The following is a 19,795-nucleotide window of genomic DNA, read 5'->3' on the forward strand; positions in this document are numbered from 1 at the left end:
CCGGTTCGAAGTGATGAACCTATGTTTCACCGCTTATGACGATGTTCGAAAAAAAATGTCACAATCACCCTTGCAACGCGCTACAGATGGTTCTTCGTTGTTCTTCACCGTCTTTTGTTAGGCAGCGAGAAACAAGCGGATACGCACCTCTGAGTATACGAACTGGTGGACGAGTGTGTCAGCACTGAGCAGTGTGATGTACAATTGTGATCCGTCCATCACCTCGAACGTATGTCAGCACTACCAACAGAATCAAGTTGTGCGGCGAGGTCTCTGACTGTGACTCGTCGGTCACCTCGAATGAGAGTGTCCGCACGTTCCATCACTGCAGGAGTCACAGCTGTGTGGTCCGCCGGCACGCAGGCGAACGGACAGGTTTACGCGACCTTGTTGCGATGATGACAGACGCCTCGCCCAACGACTCGCCGTGCTTTTGTTCCCTGATAGGTCTTCGTAGACATTCTGAAAGTAGCTGCGAATATCTGTGATGCTCTGGTTTTCCGTAAAAGAACTTAATGACAGCTGGGAACACATTTCCGTTACAGAAGCCATTTTGAAGGCTACTTATAGCGCCGCCACCAATCGGACCTTCATAAAACTATAGGGGCTGTTTCAAGAATATTCTGCGATGTAACACAACAAATTTTGCATTTCTTCAACTGAAATTCGCCAAGAAAAAAATTATGTGGCATTACTTATGGATTCTCCTACGTAATGTTGAATAGGCAAAAGAATAGTTTCCAATACAACATTACTCTCCACTCTTTTCGGTACAAAACCCAATTTTTAAACATAATCTCCGTTCATGCGACGGCCTTTTGCCACCTTGCTGGGAAGGCCTGAACGCCCGCATTATACCACTCCACTGGTCAACGTAATGACAAACTAATCTTTCGAGTAATGCATTATTACGTAGTTAATTAATATAGTCGTATTGTAAACCATCAAAGATTCCATTTGCTCCACCAAATACTGCCAAATACTTTCGTTTAATTTGTGGTCCAACCATACTTCGGCTATCTCTTGTAGTTGCGTCTCCACTTCTCCTACAGTACTTCGGCTAAGTAGTTTGCAGAAGCTGTTCTTGTGGTTTTTTCAGCTTTTAGTCACCAAATCATAAATAAGGAAGATACTAAACAGCAGCGCGATATTTCTTTAAACCTGTTGCCTAGTTTTAAGTGCTCCTGTACTGCGCTTCGGGAAAGCCTTACGATGTCGTCGTATCCGGACATTTCTATGTAATGCGTAATTGACCACTAGTGTCACGAGAGTCGAACGCGACATAGACAGGCATACAGAGTACAGGGTAACCCGAAAGTTCGTTAACATATGAAAATGTAATAATTCACGAAATATGCAGAGAGGCATAAATGCACACGCATGCCTGAAATGACGTGGGAGTTTTATTAAAACAAAAAACAAGAAAAACGAGTGGACAGACAGATAGCGCTGGACAGCGACATGTCAGTAACGCCGCAACAGAACCGTGTATAAAATGAGCTGCAGTGAGAGAGAGAGAGAGAGAGAGAGAGAGAGAGAGAGAGAGAGAGAGGGGGGGGGGGTCATTCCTAGCCTGTGTGATAAACAACTGCTCGAAGGTACGGCTTTCATGCAGGTTGTGCTCCAACTGATGTTGCTACAAGTGTGAAAGATCTCTTCCGCACGTCGTTTCCTGAGGATCGGGTGCTGAGCCACCACGTATCCTCATGCTTGGCCTTCCAGGTCCCCAGACCTTAATGCGTGTGATTGTTGGTTGTGGGGCTACCTGAAGTCTTAAGTCTACCGCGATCTTCCGACCTCATTAGAGATACTAAAAGACGACATCCGACGTCAGTTTCTCACCATATCTACTGTTTACAACGTTGTCCCTCGACTGCAGGTAGAGCTTATGAATGACGGCCGATATGATGAGCATTTGTTACAAAGAAAATCGTCTTTGCTAAAAGTCGAGCGTTATTCTAATTATTGATTTTGTACCATATGAATCGCCGTGTTTTGGTAGGATGTGCAGGTTTTTTGGTTTCAATAAAACACAGTGTCATTTCAAGTACATGACAGTTTTGATTTCCCAACCTCCATTATTTAGTGAAGTACTGAATTTTCAAATTTTATTGGCTCTCTAACCCGCCAGAGTAAAAGGAGGCACTGAATTTTGTGTTGTCAATAAAGGAACAGTAACACAGAGTGTTCGGTTAGGAGATCACGATTACTGCGAACGTGGATTAGTCATTGCATGTCAGCCGAGTAACAGATCCATCAGGGACATTTTCACCCTTCTAAAGCTGCGCAAGAAGACCATTGGGAGTGTGACGGACAAGTGCAATCGCGAAGGAACGACCACAGCTGAGACATAAACGGGCAGACCTCAATGTAATGATGGACAGGGATTGCCGAGCATTGTGGAGGATGGTTATACAAAATCGCATGATGTCAGCGGAAGAAATCATTCGTGAGATCCAAACTGCTATGAGCACCCCAGCTGTTTGTAGGGAATTCAAAAGAATGGTTTACAGTAGTGGAGCAGCACCTCATAAGCCATACATTACTTTAGTCGATGGTGAGCAACTCTTGAGGTGGTCTAAAAAGCGACTCTTGTCGACAGTAGGTAATTGGACACGGAGGAGGCGGAGTACGGCGTGTCTTTCGTGGTTAGGGTGTGGGCTCTGTATTGTGCTCAGCAAAGCGCTGGAACCGGAACATATTTTACAGCGCTGTGTACTGTGCGCAGTGAGGGAACAGTTTGCTCATGAGCATGTTAATGCACTCTCTCATACAGAACCATCTGCAAGTCATGGTCTGTGGACAATAGCATTCCTGAAATGAACTGGTTGCCCGAGTACCGACCTGAATGCAATGGAACACCATTGGTATGAAATGTTTGACACCACAAACGATGTCCCATGACATCAGCGGAAGAAATCATTCGTGAGATCCAAAGTGCTATGAGTAATCAAGCTGTATGTAGGAACATCAAAAGAATGTTTTACAGTAGTGGAACAGCACCTCATAAGTCAAACATTACAGTAGTCAGTGATAAGCAACTTTTGAGGTGGTGTCAAGATGAAAATTTTAAAAAGTTACATAAATAGTTTCGAAGCACTGAGACGTCATTTTCAAATGTAATCACAAACCTGCAAAACTGCATTATTGATTGCCATTACACTTGTTTCGAATATTACGAACAATACACTAAAACCAGTCAACTGAAGTAGAGGTCTTGTGTTAGCCCCAAATGGGATTGCATCCTCTTTGTAAGATTTGTGTTCTAGTTTTGAACTTGCTGCACGTTAGAACGTTACGACCTGCGAGTCTTTGTTTGCAAAATGATCGTTGCATCCACGCAGGACATAATGGAAGAGTATATAGATCTTTCATCCCGATGCAGTTTTCGTCTACACTTCATTAAGATGTGAAATGACTAAGCAACCATCGATTCTCATGACGTCTTGTGACTCGTTTCTGCTGCCTTTGCTGGCCGGTGTGCCGAGCGGTTCTAGGCGCTTCACTCTGGAACCGCGCGACCGCTACAGTCGTAGGTTCGAATCCTGCATCGGGCATGGATGTGTGTGATGTCCTTAGGTTAGTTAGGTTTAAGTAGTTCTAAGATCTAGGGGACTGATGACCTCAGATGTTAAGTCCTATAGTGCTCAGAGCCATTTTTTCTGCTACCTTTGCTTCAATTTAATGGTTTTGGCGTATTTTTCGTAATATTTGAAACAAGCGTGGTTGCAGTTAATAATGCAGTTTTCCAGGTTTGTGATTATATTTGAAAATGACGGCTCAGTGCGTCGAAACTGGTTAAGTAACCCTTTAAAAATTTCATTGTTTTAGTGACTGTGGATTGACAACCGTTTACAGTGTCAGGCATTTTAAATTCCATTCAGTCACATTCCTTGATGACAGTTATGTCGAAATACAAAACCTTTGGTATGAATCAGAAAGTCTGCTTCGCGCCAGACATCAGCGTCTAACAGTATCTTCTGTTGAGGAAGGACGGGCTGCCATTCTTCCACAGACGCTTAGGCACCTCATTAAAAATGTGCCACGCAGTTCAAGGCGTCACGAAGGTGAAGGATGGGCACAGGTCATATAAATATCCACTAACGGGTGTCCACATTCTGCTGATCAGGTAGCTTACATTGAGCGTTGCATTTAGCCCCCTCTATTAAAGAAGCGAGTTTAGCTACCTCACGTATTGCTGACGTAGAGCACTAGCTTCAATCTGAACGTATCGCATCCTCAGCATTTAAAAAAAAAAATTACCATAACGCATCGAAAAATATCTTTCGTGGCGAGTACGGAAAACTCAAATAGTCTCCCATAATGGTTTCGTATGGGCAGCTAGAAGTACGAAGCTCACAGTCTTCCTTTGCCATCCTCAGCAGCATCTGTCCAAAAGTTGTAGTAAGTCTATAAGCACCTGTCCAAACTGGACCCACCAGAAGCCATTAGCATACTGTAAAAGCGAGCTGTGCTGCGCTTGAGCAGAGCGGCCGCTTATAACGTGACCATGCCTTGTCTGCTGCTGCCTTTTCCTGCTTCCCGCTGGCCACGAGTGGCCGACAGTCGGCTGGTGACGTAACTGGCTGCGCGCAAACCTCACCTTGCAGGGCTTCGGCTAGCGACCGAGTATGGCACGTGTTCTGCGCCTCACAAAATGGACACGGAAAAGCGAGATGCTTTTGAATACCAGATGACAACCTGTCTGCTTCGTTCACAGAATATCTTTAGTACGCAGCAGCTGCGTCAAAGACTCTGTAGAACTCGCTAAAGTTATTTTAGTATGACGGATGCAAGGAGAGTTAGATTCTTTTATTTTTCTATTACTGGAAGTCACAGTCATGTACAATGATCTAATGCGTTCGCCGTTTCCTTCAGGATGCGCTGTTGCGATTTTGGCTTTGTAGCTACTGTCAAGTGAGTCTGCAATAAACATATATACACTGAAGCGCCAAAGGAACTTAAAGGCTTGCGTATTCAAATACAGGGATATGTAAAGAGGCAGAGTACTGCGCTGCGGTCGGTAATGTCTATATAGAATAAGAAGTGTCTGGCGCAGTTGTAAGATCGGTTACTGCTGCTACAATGACAGGTTATCAAGATTTAAGTGAGTTTTGAACGTGGTGTTATAGTCGGTGCACGAGCGATGGGACACAGCACCTCCGAGATAGCGATGAATGCCATACGACCATTTCACGTGTGTACCGTGAACAGCAGGAACCTGGTAAAGCATCGTTGCGGCCGGAAAGAGATACTGCAAGAATGGGACCAACGACAACTGACGAGAATCGGTCACCATGACAGAAGTACAGCCCTTCCGCAAATTGCTGCAGATTTCAGTGCTGGGCCATCAACAAGTGTCAGCGTCCGAACCATTCAAAGAAACATCATCGATATTGGCAGTAGGAGCCGAAGGCCCACTCGTGTATCCTTGATGACTGCACGACACGAAGCTTTACGTCTCGCCTGGGCCCGTAAACACCGACATTAGACTGTTGATTACTGGAAACATGTCGCCTGGTTAGACGAGTCTCGTTTCAGATTGTACGGAGCGGATGGACGTCTACGGGTATAGAGACAACGTAATTAATCCATGGGTCCTGCATGTCAGCAGTGTATTGTTCAAGATGGTGGAGGCTCCGTAATGGAGTGGGGAGTATGCAGATGGAGTTGTATGGGAACCCTGATACGTCTAGATACGACTCTGACAGATAACACGTACGTAATCATCCTGTCTGACCACCTGCATCCATGCATGTCCATTATGCATTCCAATGGACTTGTGCAATTCCAGCAGGACAATGCGACACCCCACACATCCAGAATTGCTACACAGTATCTCCAGGAACACTCTTCAGAGTGGCCGGCCGAAGTGGCCGTGCGGTTAAAGGCGCTGCAGTCTGGAACCGCAAGACCGCTACGGTCGCAGGTTCGAATCCTACCTCGGGCATGGATGTTTGTGCTGTCCTTAGGTTAGTTAGGTTTAACTAGTTCTAAGTTCTAGGGGACTAATGACCTCAGCAGTTGAGTCCCATAGTGCTCAGAGCCATTTTTGAACTCTTCAGAGTGGAAACACTTCCGCTCGCCACCAAACTCCCCAGACAAGAACGTTATTGAGCATATCTGGGATGCCTTGCAACGTGCTGTTCAGAAGAGGTCTCCACCCGCTCGTACTCTTACTGATTTATGGACAGCCCTGCAGAATTCAATGTCTCAGTTCCCTCCATCACTACTTCAGACATTAGTCGAGTCCATGTCACGTCGTGTTGCGGCACTTTTGCATGCTACCGGGGGCCCTACATTATATTAGGCAGGTGTACCAGTTTCTTTGGCTCTTCAGTGTATTTCAGCATTAGTAAATTACTAGCGATGTTCCCCGGCTTCGCACTGGCAACGCCAACTATCTATGGCCGGACGTTTATCTGCCGTAGGAATACAGTAATGCATCGTACGCACAAACCTTCCTCGTGAATCAGTGTCTTTAATGAAAGCCGTATCAAAATCCCTACTATAGGTTCTACGATTAGCCTTCACATCGTAATAGTCCTGGGGTGGTTGTCTCTTTTCCAGACTGAATCGATCGATACCAGTCTCTCATGAATTCGTTCGTCCAATACCATTTTTGTCATCGTTTATGCGTTTCGGTTTTTGCAGGGCAGCTTGACTTATTAACATGCTTTCCTAGTATTACCATTCCTTCCTTGTTTTAATGTTAATGAGAACATTAGGTATGCTCTGAATCCAAATATACAAAAACTCTGAAAAACTTGACATTCTGGTACATACGTGGTTAATTATAAGTGCAGGAACAAATACAATTTATAAAAGTCAATACAGTTTATATTTCAAAATAACACCTGAATTTCTATATTTTCTTGCAGTAATTCATGTTACGGATTATATTTTTATATCATTGTCATACCGTTGAGTTTTACCTTTTGTTTGTGTTCTGTCTTTGGTCTTGAGGTTGGTGCCCTGTGAGACGAACAGTTGTGAACGTTTGTGTTTGTGAGACAGTCATGTGACGATAACTTGTGTAGTAGACAAAAGTGAATTTTGACTGTAATTAAAATAGAAATGGAACATAATATCAATGCTTAAATGCGCTCGAGTTGTTTTCGAACAGAATCTTCTCTACTCAGATTTAAAAAAATTCAAAGGAAAGTTTTCTTCTCATATTTTCCAACAAACCAATTCACAAACATCACACAAATACAGAAGAAATACTTTTTGATAATGATTCACTAAGGTATAAATGGAAGTTCACATATATGGACCTCCATTCTCACTTATTGTGAATGGATATTAGCGTTTGTTTTGTATTTTCTCTTCCTGGTGCAGTAAAATATTGATTTTATTTGAAACTATCAACTGCATATGCTAATGTATACAGAAAACATGTTTCTTAATGCTACACTGTTCGGAATACACGATTTCTAATACATATTTTTGTTGATGGTCTGAAATTGGTTCATAAGTGCAAGGAAATAAGAATCGTGCAATATTTCTGACAAGTAATAGTTTGCTACTGGCAGTAAAAAAATCTTTACTTTTTAGTACAATATTCAGCACAACTGTTTTCCTTAATACGTAAATAAATTTCACATTTGATGCAAATGACCCTTGTTTTGAAATTTCAGTGAGATTTCTTGCATTTTGAAACACTGTTCACGTCAAGAAATTTTGGTAGGTGCTCAACTTTTTCAAAACAAACTTCTGCACTTGTTTGCAAAAGAGCTATTCATGGCTATTCTATATCATCACATATTTGTGATTAAAACTATGCCAACATGTATTTTGTAGTGTTACTAATAGCCCTTTTTGTTTAGCTATTTGATTGATTCAACAACATACATGGTACATCACCCTATAACTGGCAATCACATGGTCTATAAAATGATTAAAAATTCATATCGTCCATTTTTCTGTGCGAATATATGAAAAAAGTCTGCAACAAAGATCAGTATCTCCTATGTTTTCATTGTAGAATTTCGCTGTTATTGGTTGTGGAATATCTAACTACTTTTTCTTGTATCTACTTAATGACCTGAGGTCCACGTTCGAGGACGCTTAGAAAGTGTGTTATTTCGTAGTAATGAATTAAATTTATGCAAATGTGAACTATTATCACCATCCATAAGAGTTAGAACAAAGATTCTTAGTCTAATATTTAGACGTAATAAGTATTTATAAAGCTTGCTGGTTTGTGAAGCAGCCATTGTCAGCATGCGACAAACTAAACTACCGCACGAATTGTTCTTTGCAAGACGATGGGTTCTAGTGTTAAAACTAAGGACTAGAAGATCCACTCTTGTGGATCCTCGTTCCTTAAGCGGAGAAATCCTCGTATTTGTGAAGAAAATAATGAACGAATGTCCACATTTGTGGGCCAAGAGAACGAAGACAATAGAGAACCAAGAAGAATATATGTGCTTCAATCTTGAAGTCAAAACCCGGCTTATTATTGTGACAACGTAAACGGTAGAAATCTCTCCTAAACAACGAAGAAAGGTAATTATTGGTCAGATAATCATTCTCTCACTCGAATTTACTAATGCAGAAAATAACTGACAGTTCACTGCAATTCACTGCTAACATACTCGCTTATGAAATTTAGCTCTACGAGTTATGTGAGAAGTGGTTACGGCATTCAGCAGAATAATGTGGCGTGGACTTAAATTTAGCAATCTATATGAATGTATGAATTGCCACAATTTACAGACTGATAAATCGTACCAGGTTTACTGTTAACAGCTAATATATCGGAAGGAGCTAGAAAAGATTAGGTTCTACTGGACCACTTCCGGCAGTACCAGGATGATTTCTTCGCGTGAGCATTTTGCATTTCGAGCTTGATACTCGGTTCTTATTTCCTTTTAGTCTTCTCGAATAATATTTTACGGCGTACTCCGGAATACACTACCGACGGGTCTGTTGCTCAACACAACAGGTTAGTATTGCACAGTAGGATTATCTGTACGCGGCTAACTACGGTCGGTTTCACGAAAAGATAATGAGGTGATGTGTTGTTTCTCTTCCAATACTCGGAATGGTTGTGTGGTAGCCCCTTGCCTAACAATGGCTTAATGGCAGATTATGGAGTGAAGAGTAATGAAGTCGTTGCTTCTGACGTGTTCTTCGCCAGCACAGGGCAGTCTGGCGGCTTTACGTTTTGTCCACTTCATTCGTCAATATTACGTACTTATTGTCGTAAAGAAACAGGTTAACATAATGATTAACTTATATTTTCAATTTTATATGAAGAGAATCTACACATTAGTCTCATGGTAACTGTAAAAAAAAAAGTCGCGTGAAAGGTCAACAGTGTCACATACGCTCACTGATCTACGCCCAACAGAGAATAGCAGGGACATTTATCGTAACTATTGGTACCACAAATCACCATTTGTCTTGATTCGTTGTTCCTTAAATTACGGTGAAATACTGTCATGAAGAAAAAAGGACAGCAACACAGAGGCGCAACTATTCTACTGCACTTGTAATCCTTTCTATCTGGCAGCAAATTGTTAAAAGAACTCTCGAAAGTTTTCGAAATGCGTCGGTTTTAAACAGAAACCGAAGCTTCACTCCTGGCTGTACATTGGCAAATCCTCGTGCACAATTTGTTGAAATGAGTTGTGAGAGTGTACTTCCTAAAAATTTAATGTTGCAGTCTTTAGGAGAAAAAAATGTGTATCAAAAACTGCAGTTTCTTATGATCTACCGAGACTAGATCACGTGATCATGTTAAAGTCTCGATTTTGCCAGAGTATGAGTGTAATGATCAAAGCTTCATAGGAAAAAGTGACGTTTAACGTAAATTAATTACTTCTGAAGTGCAAAACAATGTATATCCGCCCCCGTAGCTGAGTGGTCAGTGCGGCTGATTTTCATGTGGAGTCCCGGATTCGATTCCCGATATTGCCAGGGATTTTTCCAAAAATGGTTCAAATGGCTCTGAGCACTATGGGACTCAACATCTTGGGTCATAAGTCCCCTAGAACTTAGAACTACTTAAACCTAACTAACCTAAGGACATCACACACACCCATGCCCGAGGCAGGATTCGAACCTGCGACCGTAGCAGCCCCGCGGTTCCGGACTGCAGCGCCAGAACCGCACGGCCAGCGCGGCCGGCGATTTTTCCATCGTGTTATGACTGGAACGTGGTGCTCTCAGCCTCGTGATGCCAACTGAAGAGCTACTTCAGTGAGTAGTAGTGCCACCAGGTCACGAAAACGGATAACGGCCGGGAGAGTGGTGTGTCGAACTCACGCCCCTCCATGCCATGTTAAAAGACATCACTGCGGAGGATGGCGCGGAGGTCACTCGGTACCAATGGGTCCGTCAGGGCTTGTCGACGGAGAGAGAGTGGGAAACAAATATAATGTTTTAGCTGAACCATGAATGCTGGAATTCAGTATGGTCTTGGCACACCCTTAGCCTTGATGACAGCTTCCACTCCCGCAGGCATACGTTCAATCACGTGCTGGAAGCTTTCTCGGGGAATGGCAGCCCATTCTTCACGCAGGTATCGATGTCGGTCGGTGAGGCCTGGCACGAAGTCGGCGTTCCAAAATATCCCAAAGGTGTTCTATAGGATTCAGGTGCAGGCCAGTCCATTACGGGGATGTTGTTGTTGTGTAACCACTCCGCCACATGTCGTGCATAATGAACAGGTGCTCGATCGTGTTGAAAGATGCAATCGCCATACCCGAATTGCTCTTCAACAGCGGGGAGCAAGAAGGTGCTTAAAACAACAGTGTAGGCCTGTGCTGTGAAAGTGCCATGCAAAATAACAAGGGGTGCAAGCCCCCTCCATGAAAAACACGACCACACCATAACACCACCGCCTTCGAATTTTACTCTTGGCACTACACACGCTGTAGATGACATTCACCGGGCATTCGCCATACCCACGCCCTGCCATCGGATCGCCACATTGTGTATCGTCATTCATCACTCCACATAACTTTTTCCACTGCTCAATCGTCCAATGTTTACGCTCCTTCCATCAAGCGAGGCGTCGTTTGGCATTTACCGGCGTGATGTGTGGCTTAAGAGCAGCCGTTCGACCATGACATCCAAGTTTTCTCACCTCCCACCTAACTGTCATAGTACTTGCAGTGGATCCTGATGCAGATTGGAATTCCTGTGTGATGGTCTGGATAGATGTCTGCCTATTACACATTACGACCCTCTTCAACTGTTGGCGGTCTCTGTCAGTCAACAGACGAGGTCGGCCTGTACGCTTTTGTGCGGTGCGTGTCCCTTCACATTTCCACTTCACTATCACATCGGAAACAGTGGACCTAGGGATGCTTAGGAGTGTGGAAATCTCGCGTACAGACGTATGACACAAGTGACACCCAATCACCTGACCACGTTCGGAGTCCGCGACTTCCGCGGAGCGCCCCATTCTGCTCTCTCACTATGTCTAATAACTGCTGGGGTCGCTGATATGGAGTACTTGGTAGTAAGTGACAGCACATTGCACCAAATATGAAAAACGTATGTTTTTGTGGGTGTCCAGATACTTTTAGTCACACAGTGTATGTAAACAGAAAATATTATTACACAACAATTTCAGAATGTACCTTTTTGATTTACTTCAAATTTTTACGCGTTACTGTAATAAACATTTAGACTTGTATGGACTGTATATTTTAATATATAAATATAAGTATGCATTAATCAAATGTTGCTAGCAAGCAGGAAAGTTGTTTTTGTGGCTTACTGGTTTATGACTGGACTACTACTACAGAATGTGAATTTGCCATAACAATAATCGAGGCTCGGGTTCGTCGTGAGGGGGAAAGAGGAGACAGGAAGACGGGTTAGAGGAAATTGACATATATAACGGGAAGGAGGAGGTGATGGACTGAGAGAGGGAGAGAGAGATGGGGGGCACAAGGAAGTGGAGAGAAAGAGGGGCAGGTGAAGAAAGACAGGGAGAGGGGGAGGAGGAGATAGACAAAGAATGGGAGAGGCGGAGATGAACAGAGACACGGGAGAGGAGGAGATTAGGAAGTATATCTAGTTCCCATACACGTTAGAAACTATAGCTTTCTCTTTCATTCTTTTCCATTTAAGCAGACTGAACCACAGAAAAGCGTGGCGCGGTACAACTAGTTGCAAATACGAGGTGTGGCTAGAAAAAAACCGGACTAGTACTGGTGAAACAATAAAACGAATGCAATAAGGCTGAAAGTCGCGTGGCCTGTCACGTGACTCTCGCTCCGCCTACTGCTCGAGTTTCATCTGCCTCCTGCACTCGGTCTGCCCGTGGCGTCTGTTTTAAGTAGTTGACGTTTTGTCTGTGCGTCGTAAAATGTTGAGTGTACAGAAAGAACAGCGTGTTAACATCAAATTTTGTTTCAAACTAGGAAAATCTGCAAGTGAAACGTTTGTAATGTTACAACAAGTGTACGGCGATGATTGTTTATCGCGAACACAAGTGTTTGAGTGGTTTAAACGATTTAAAGATGGCCGCGAAGAGACCAGTGATGACACTCGCACTGGCAGACCATTGTCAGCACAAACTGATGCAAACATTGAAAAAATGGGTAAACTTGTTCGACACTTTACTTGTCAACTCCTGTTAACTCAGACACTGCTCTGATTGTTAAACGGCGATCTTGTCGAACAAGTTTACCGATTTTTTCAATGTTTGCATCAGTTTTTGCTGACAATGATCTGCCAGTGCGAGTGTCATCACTGGTGTCTTCGCGGCCATCTTTAAATCGTTTAAACCACTCAAACACTTGTGTTCGCGATAAACAATCATCGCCGTACACTTGTTGTAACATTACAAACGTTTCACTTGCAGATTTTCCTAGTTTGAAACAAAATTTGATGTTAACACGCTGCTCTTTCTGTACACTCAACATTTTACGACGCACAGACAAAACGTCAACTACTTAAAACAGACGCCACGGGCAGACTGAGTGCAGGAGGCAGATGAAACTCGAGCAGTAGGCGGAGCGAGAGTCACGTGACAGGCCACGCGAATTTCAGCCTTATTGCATTCGTTTTATTGTTTCACCAGTACTAGTCCGGTTTTTTTCTAGCCACACCTCGTATAGTTAAGCTGTAACGATTTGTACGGTAAGGATTGACTGCAACAATTGATGGAAAATTTATGATCAGATATTTTTAATAATTCTGAGATACGGTTTTTTCTCCTGTCTCATTATATTTGGGGAAACGGGCACAGTATATTGCTTGTTCATTCTGAAGAACTACCGCTTAAGCCACGAGTTATTAGTTCTCGAAATTTCGTGCTCGCTTACTAGTCCAACATGGAAAATGACCTTTTTGTTTGATTGCGTACAACAGGCAGTAATCTCATTTAACATTTCTTATTCACCGCAGCTCCTGTGCGTCGTGACTTCGTGCAGTTTATTTCAGTGGTTTCTCTAAGTATTGTTTGTAGGCTTCGATAAACGAATGGTGCTTCTAAGCGTTTGCTGGGTAATAACGGTCATAGTTCTATCATACAATTAGAGTAGCTGATAGTTACTATTGTTTTCTGAAAATCGAAAAAGTATTACATACAAGGCTGTGAAGCCATAGGAGAAGGTGTTCAAAATTTCCAGTCAACGACTGACCGATACTTTGTGACATTCATTCTGACTGTATGCGAGCTGATCTACTGCAAGGTTATCCTGTGTAGCTGCTTGGGTTCAGAAATTCATATTATCGAAACTCAACTCTAGAGAGTTTACCATTCTTCAGGGGTGATGTAGTTAATAGGTTGGCTGCTGGTCTGTACTTTGCGCCACTAATGAAATACTGCCCACACTAATTACAGGTACGGATTACTTCAGCTTCATTTGGTTACGTAACTGGATTGGAATAAGGTTAATCGTTACGTAAGGGTGTTGCTACGAAACTGGTTAGATGCTGCTCATATTTTTTACTCACGGAGAATTTGAGATTTCGTTTTACTGCTGACATAAGTATTGGTATGTTCCCATACGTTGTGTTCTGTGAAAACAAGGTCATACATTTCAGTAAGACTGAACTTAATGCATTTTTTTCTGAAAGTCCAAACAATTTTAGCCACCATAGTTTAATTTATTGGAACAAACTGAATATTAATTAAGACATCTATATTACATTACTATACAGTTTCGGAATGCAGCAATTTTTAAATGCAGGTGCACATCAATGACGTGTTATCGTATTTAAATCCAATTCGTGTTACGTGGACAAGGAATTTATTGCCTTCATCAATTAATACTTCTTGTGTATAAATACGATAAACGAGAACCACTACGAACATACGTCGCTCGTTGTATGGGGAGAAAGTAACGCATTGTCCACCTATTATTTGGAATGGCGTCCGCAAAACATTATTGTAAAATCTGTAGTTTCAATTGCTGTTTTTTCCCAAACTAGAATTAGACTCCGAAAGCTCATCGGGTTAAAATATTCGACAGTTGACATAATTTTATTTGTACCGGGTTTTGTCGAAAACTGTGGCTGTTTTTCAAGTAGGATTGTTGAGGGAGACCAGGACCAGCTTCAAAGAGTTTTAAGAAGCTTTGTTTTACAACCGTCGCCGGTTTCGTGCCATTATGCTCCTTTGCAAACTGCTACATTTATTTTATTACGGTACTAGAATCCTCAGTAGAATGTCGCCCGTTCGTGTGCTTTGTACAGGGTGTATCATAATTAATGGCGTAAACACATACAGTTGAAAGTACACGATACTAGAAGCAAAAAAGTCTCTGTAAACATGGGGTCGAAAATGCATACCTCAAGAGCAACGAGCAATTTTTCATCTTCGATACCGTGAACAAATTTCTTCTACTGCAAGCTCTTTGCTTTCCATATTTTGGGAAGTGGCAGTATGGACCAAAACAAGAAAAAAATGTCCAGTAAACATGTGCTCTGAAATGCATACATTAAGAGCTATGAGCACTTTTTCATCTTCGCTACTTTGAAACATAACTCTTATAAGGAACAAATGCTCATAACTTTTAATGAATGCATTTTAGAGCACTTGGTTGCTGGACATTTTTTTCTTGTTTTGGTCCATACTGCCACTTCCCAAAATATGGAAAGCAAAGAGCTTGCAGTAAAAGAGATTTGTCTCACAGTATCGAAGATGAAGAATTGCTCGTAGCTCTTGAGGTATGCATTTTCGACCCTATGTTTACTGAGACTGTTTTGCGTCTAGTATGTATACTTTCAACTGTACAAGGGGCGTTTGAAAAGTCCGTGCCGAGTCCGAGAGATGGCACCACCGACGCGTATCCAGGTCATGTTTAGTTAGTAGCATCTTTGGAGAGAACGCACACTAATTTTCAGCCATGTTGGTCTATTTCTTTGTTTTTGGCATTCGTGTGAATCAAGGAAGTCGAGTGATTGTCAAAAAATGGACGAAAAAGAATTTCGTGTGGTGATTAAACATTACTTTATGAAAGGCAAAACGCCTCAGGAGACTAAAGAGAAGCTTGATAAACATTACGGTGACTCTGCACCTTCGATTAGAACAGTTTATAAGTGGTCTCAAAACTTTTGGAGTGGCCATACGAGCACAAGTGATGCTGAACCTTCTGGACGCCCTGTGGAGGCATGATAATGGACGCTTGACCAAAAACGGAATCGTGTGAAGTGTTGCAATGATGGTTTGCAGCTGTTCAGGAAGAACCCGCAGGACATTAAGTGTCGTTCCGTCACTCTTGATTAAACATGGATACATTAGTATACTCCTGAGACCAAACAACAACCTAAACAATGGGTTACCAAGAGAGAACCTGCACCAAAAAAGGCGAAGACCATTCCTTCGGCTGGAAAGGTTATGGCGACTGTCTTTTGGGAGTCACAATGGATAATCCTCATCGACTACCTGGAAAAGGGTAAAAATATTACAGGTGCATATTATTCATCATTATTGGACCGTTTGAAAACAGAGCTGCAATAAAAACGCCGGCGATTGGACCCCAAAAAAGTCCTTTTCCATCACGACTATGCACCAGCACACATCTCAGCAGTTGTGGTCGCAAAATTAATGGGAATAGGATTCCATCTCGTTTCACATCCCCCCCCCCCCCCCTACTCTCCAGGCTTGACTCCCTCTACTATTTGTTACGCAATTTGAAGAAATGGCTGGCGAGACAAAGATTTTATTCAAACGAGAAGGTGATTGCAGCAACTAATAGCTGTTTTGCAAACTCCGACAATTCCTGTTATTCAGAAGGGATCAACAAATTAGAACAGCGTTGGACGAAGTGTATAAGTCTAAAAGGAGACTATGTCGAAAAATAAAAAAGGTTTACCCGAAACACGTAAGTAGTTTCAATTTTTGCACAGACTTTTCAAACGCCCCTCGTATGCGTTCACGCCATTAATTATGATACACCCTGTATAATATTTAATCAATTAGGGTCACATCTACATCTAAGTACTCACTCCGCAAGCCACCTTGCGGTGTGTGGCGGAGGGTATCCTTTACCACAACTAGACCTTTCCTTTCCTGTTCCACTCGCAGACAGAGCAAGGGAGAACCGACTGTCTGTATGCCTTCGTATGAAGACCTGTACCAATACGCTAATATGCATGCCGTTTGAAATATGTAATACGAGCGAGTTGCGTTCACTGTTGTGCCGGGCAAAAATACAGTTGCTGGTATAACAGTGGATTCTCTGGGTTTGCTCCGGAAGGAGATTAAATGGAACTGTAACACATAAAATACACTTTATTACAGTTTAGATATGGAGATTTACTTGGTACAATCCATTTCCACACGAATGTTCCGAGGATTTACAATTGTCTCGGGATATTAACGTAGCACTTGATACAGACAAATTTACCAAACTCTTCACTTGCAGTATAATTGACGTAACGTTCACATTAAGGTCTGCAGAAGACTTTTAATACACTGTTGTCCTATCTAAAACGGTTCTGTGTTGTTGATCGGTGACTGCGAACTGGGCAGAGCGTTCCCCTGCTCAGCCGTAACTAGACCATCGATTGCGGCGGCGTAGTGAAGCTCTAGGAGGCGTGGCTGCGCTGGTGTTTCTCATTCGTCGGAGCGGCATGTGGTGACTCCCATTTTGTGTGGTTTCGTTGCGAGTTGCCAACCCTACTGTGGTACTCTTTTCTTTAGACGGCAGCACGTACACGTACATTTGGTCATGTGAACGCCTTTATGTTCTAGTGAACGGTGATTCGGCTCCTTTTGGATTTTATGCAGAAGGACCAAAACGAGACAAACCACCGTTCACCAGAACAAATGGAAGTCTACTTAACTCACTAATGTCTTCAATTGCATGTCCTTTAGCGTAGTTCTGTATTCTATACAAGTCACCCACATAGCGTACGAAGTGGCGCTAATAATTTTCATATACTCACACAGTGAGGAAACAGCTGACATGGCGCTGACACTATAATAAAACAAGTGGAGGCATCCAAAGATGCGCATATTGGCCCAAAGCCGGCCGCAGCAGTAAAATAAAGCTTCTTAAACGTATTTGTGTCTAATTACGTTGTCTCTTAACAATCCTATCACTATCTGAACTTCCCACGTAACGTTTCGAGACATAGTTGCCATTACTGCATTCTGTTACTCACATTAATGTATATTAATGTACTGAAATATACTGAGATAGATGTTTTTATTTCCTCGGTCTATATGACTCCATAACTATTGCAGTCATTGAATAGCTTCAAACGTAAGCACTTTTCTCCTAATATGGAGCGTGACCACTACGAAAGCTGAACGCTGTTCCGTATCTTCGTAATGTGAATTCGGTTAGAACGGTAGTGAAATCTTGATGGGAATTTTTTCTCGTAAGTGAACTGTTGTAGATAAGTCCTTTGAGTACAAGAGACCAGCTTATTTTTGTTATATTGATTTACAGAAGGCTTTCGACAGCAGTCAGTTAACAGATGCGGTAAACCTGTTCTACAATCGGGGGTTCCTTCCAATTTAATAAAAACAATTGAAGACATTTATCCTAACAACTACATCCAGGCGAAAATTGGTTCCACATTGATTTTCTGCATAGCAGTCAATAGTGGTATTCGACAAGGTGACTCTTTGAGCCCGTTGCTTTGTAGTATAGTCATGGGCGAGATGATAAAGAAGGTATCGGCTGGTAGTAGTTATAGAAATGGAGGACGAAAAAATAAAAATAATTTGTTATGCTGACAACCAGCAGAAACTTTGACATATGTTTAATGCGCCAGCCAAAAAACTAAATATGGTCATGTTGTTGTTGTGGTCTTCAGTCCTGAGACTGGTTTGATGCAGCTCGCCATGCTACCCTATCCTGTGCACGTTTCTTCATCTCCCAGTACCTACTGCAACCTACATCCTTCTGAATCTGCTTAGTGTATTCATCTCTTGGTCTCCCTCTACGATTTTTACCCTCCACGCTGCCCTCCAATGCTAAATTTGTGATCCCTTGATGCCTCAGAAAATGTCCTACCAACCGGTCTCTTCTTCTCGTCAAGTTGTGCCACAAACTTCTCTTCTCCCCAATTCTATTCAATACCTCCTCATTAGTTATGTGATCTACCCATCTAATCTTCAGCATTCTTCTGCAGCACCACTATTCTGTCCAAACTATTTATCGTCCATGTTTCACTTCCATACATGGCTACACTCCATACAAATACTTTCAGAAACGACTTCCTGACATTTAAATCTATACTCGATGTTAACAAATTTCTCTTCTTCAGAAACGCTTTCCTTGCCATTGCCAGTCTACATTTTATATCTTCTCTACTTTGACCATCATCAGTTATTTTGCTCCCCAAATAGCAAAACTTCTATACTACTTTAAGTGTCTCATTTCCTAATCTAATTCCCTCAGCATCACTCGACTTAATTCGACTACATTCCATTATCCTCGTTTTGCTTTTGTTGATGTTCATCTTATATCCTCCTTTCAAGACACTGTCCATTCCGTTCAACTGCTCTTCCAAGTCCTTTGCTGTCTCTGACAGAATTACAATGTCATCGGCGAACCTCAAAGTTTTTATTTCTTCTCCATTTATTTTAATATCTACTCCGAATTTTTCTTTTGTTTCCTTTACTGCTTGCTCAATATACAGATTGAATAACATCGGGGATAGGCTACAACCCTGTCTCACTCCCTTCCAAACCACTGCTTCCCTTTCATGCCCCTCGACTCTTATAACTGCCATCTGATTTCTGTACAAATTGTAAATAGCCTTTCGCTCCTTGTATTTTACCCCTGCCACCTTTAGAATTTGAAAGAGAGTGTTCCAGTCAACATTGTCAAAAGCTTTCTCTAAGTCTACAAATGCTAGAAAAGTAGGTTTGCCTTTCCTTAATCTTCCTTCTAAGATAAGTCGTAAGGTCAGTATTGCCTCACGTGTTCAAATATTTCTACGGAATCCAAACTGATCTTCCCCGATGTCGGCTTCTACCAGTTTTTCCATTCGTCTGTAAAGAATTCGTGTTAGTATTTTGCAACTGTGACTTATAAAACTGATAGTTCGGTAATTTTCACATCTGTCAACACCTGCTTTCTTTGGGATTGGAATTATTATATGGTTATATCCATTCAAAAAACCAAATGTGTGACCACACCTGTGGAACCAGTCATATGCAAACTGAAAGTGGATGGAAAAATTATTCAGCAGGTAATGACAGTTATATATCTTGGTATTGAACTATCCAGTATCGGAAATTTCTTAAAGGACGTTAGAGAACGAGTACCAAAAGCAAATAAAGTGGCAGGATCTTCAAATGATACTAGTTGGAAAAATAAGCGTATAGAAAAAGGTGCAAAGCGAAGAATATACAAAACAG

At 42.1% G+C, this 19,795-nt stretch overlaps 1 protein-coding gene across 3 annotated transcripts in view; it reads left to right on the forward strand.

Moving 5' to 3' along the window:
* The window catches only part of LOC126259224 (protein GDAP2 homolog), a 1,081,164-nt gene that overhangs the window by 239,532 nt on the left and 821,837 nt on the right, over positions 1 to 19,795 (forward strand). The window lies entirely within an intron of this gene.

Source organism: Schistocerca nitens, chromosome 5, assembly GCF_023898315.1.
Source record: "Schistocerca nitens isolate TAMUIC-IGC-003100 chromosome 5, iqSchNite1.1, whole genome shotgun sequence".
Lineage (NCBI taxonomy): Eukaryota > Metazoa > Arthropoda > Insecta > Orthoptera > Acrididae > Schistocerca > Schistocerca nitens.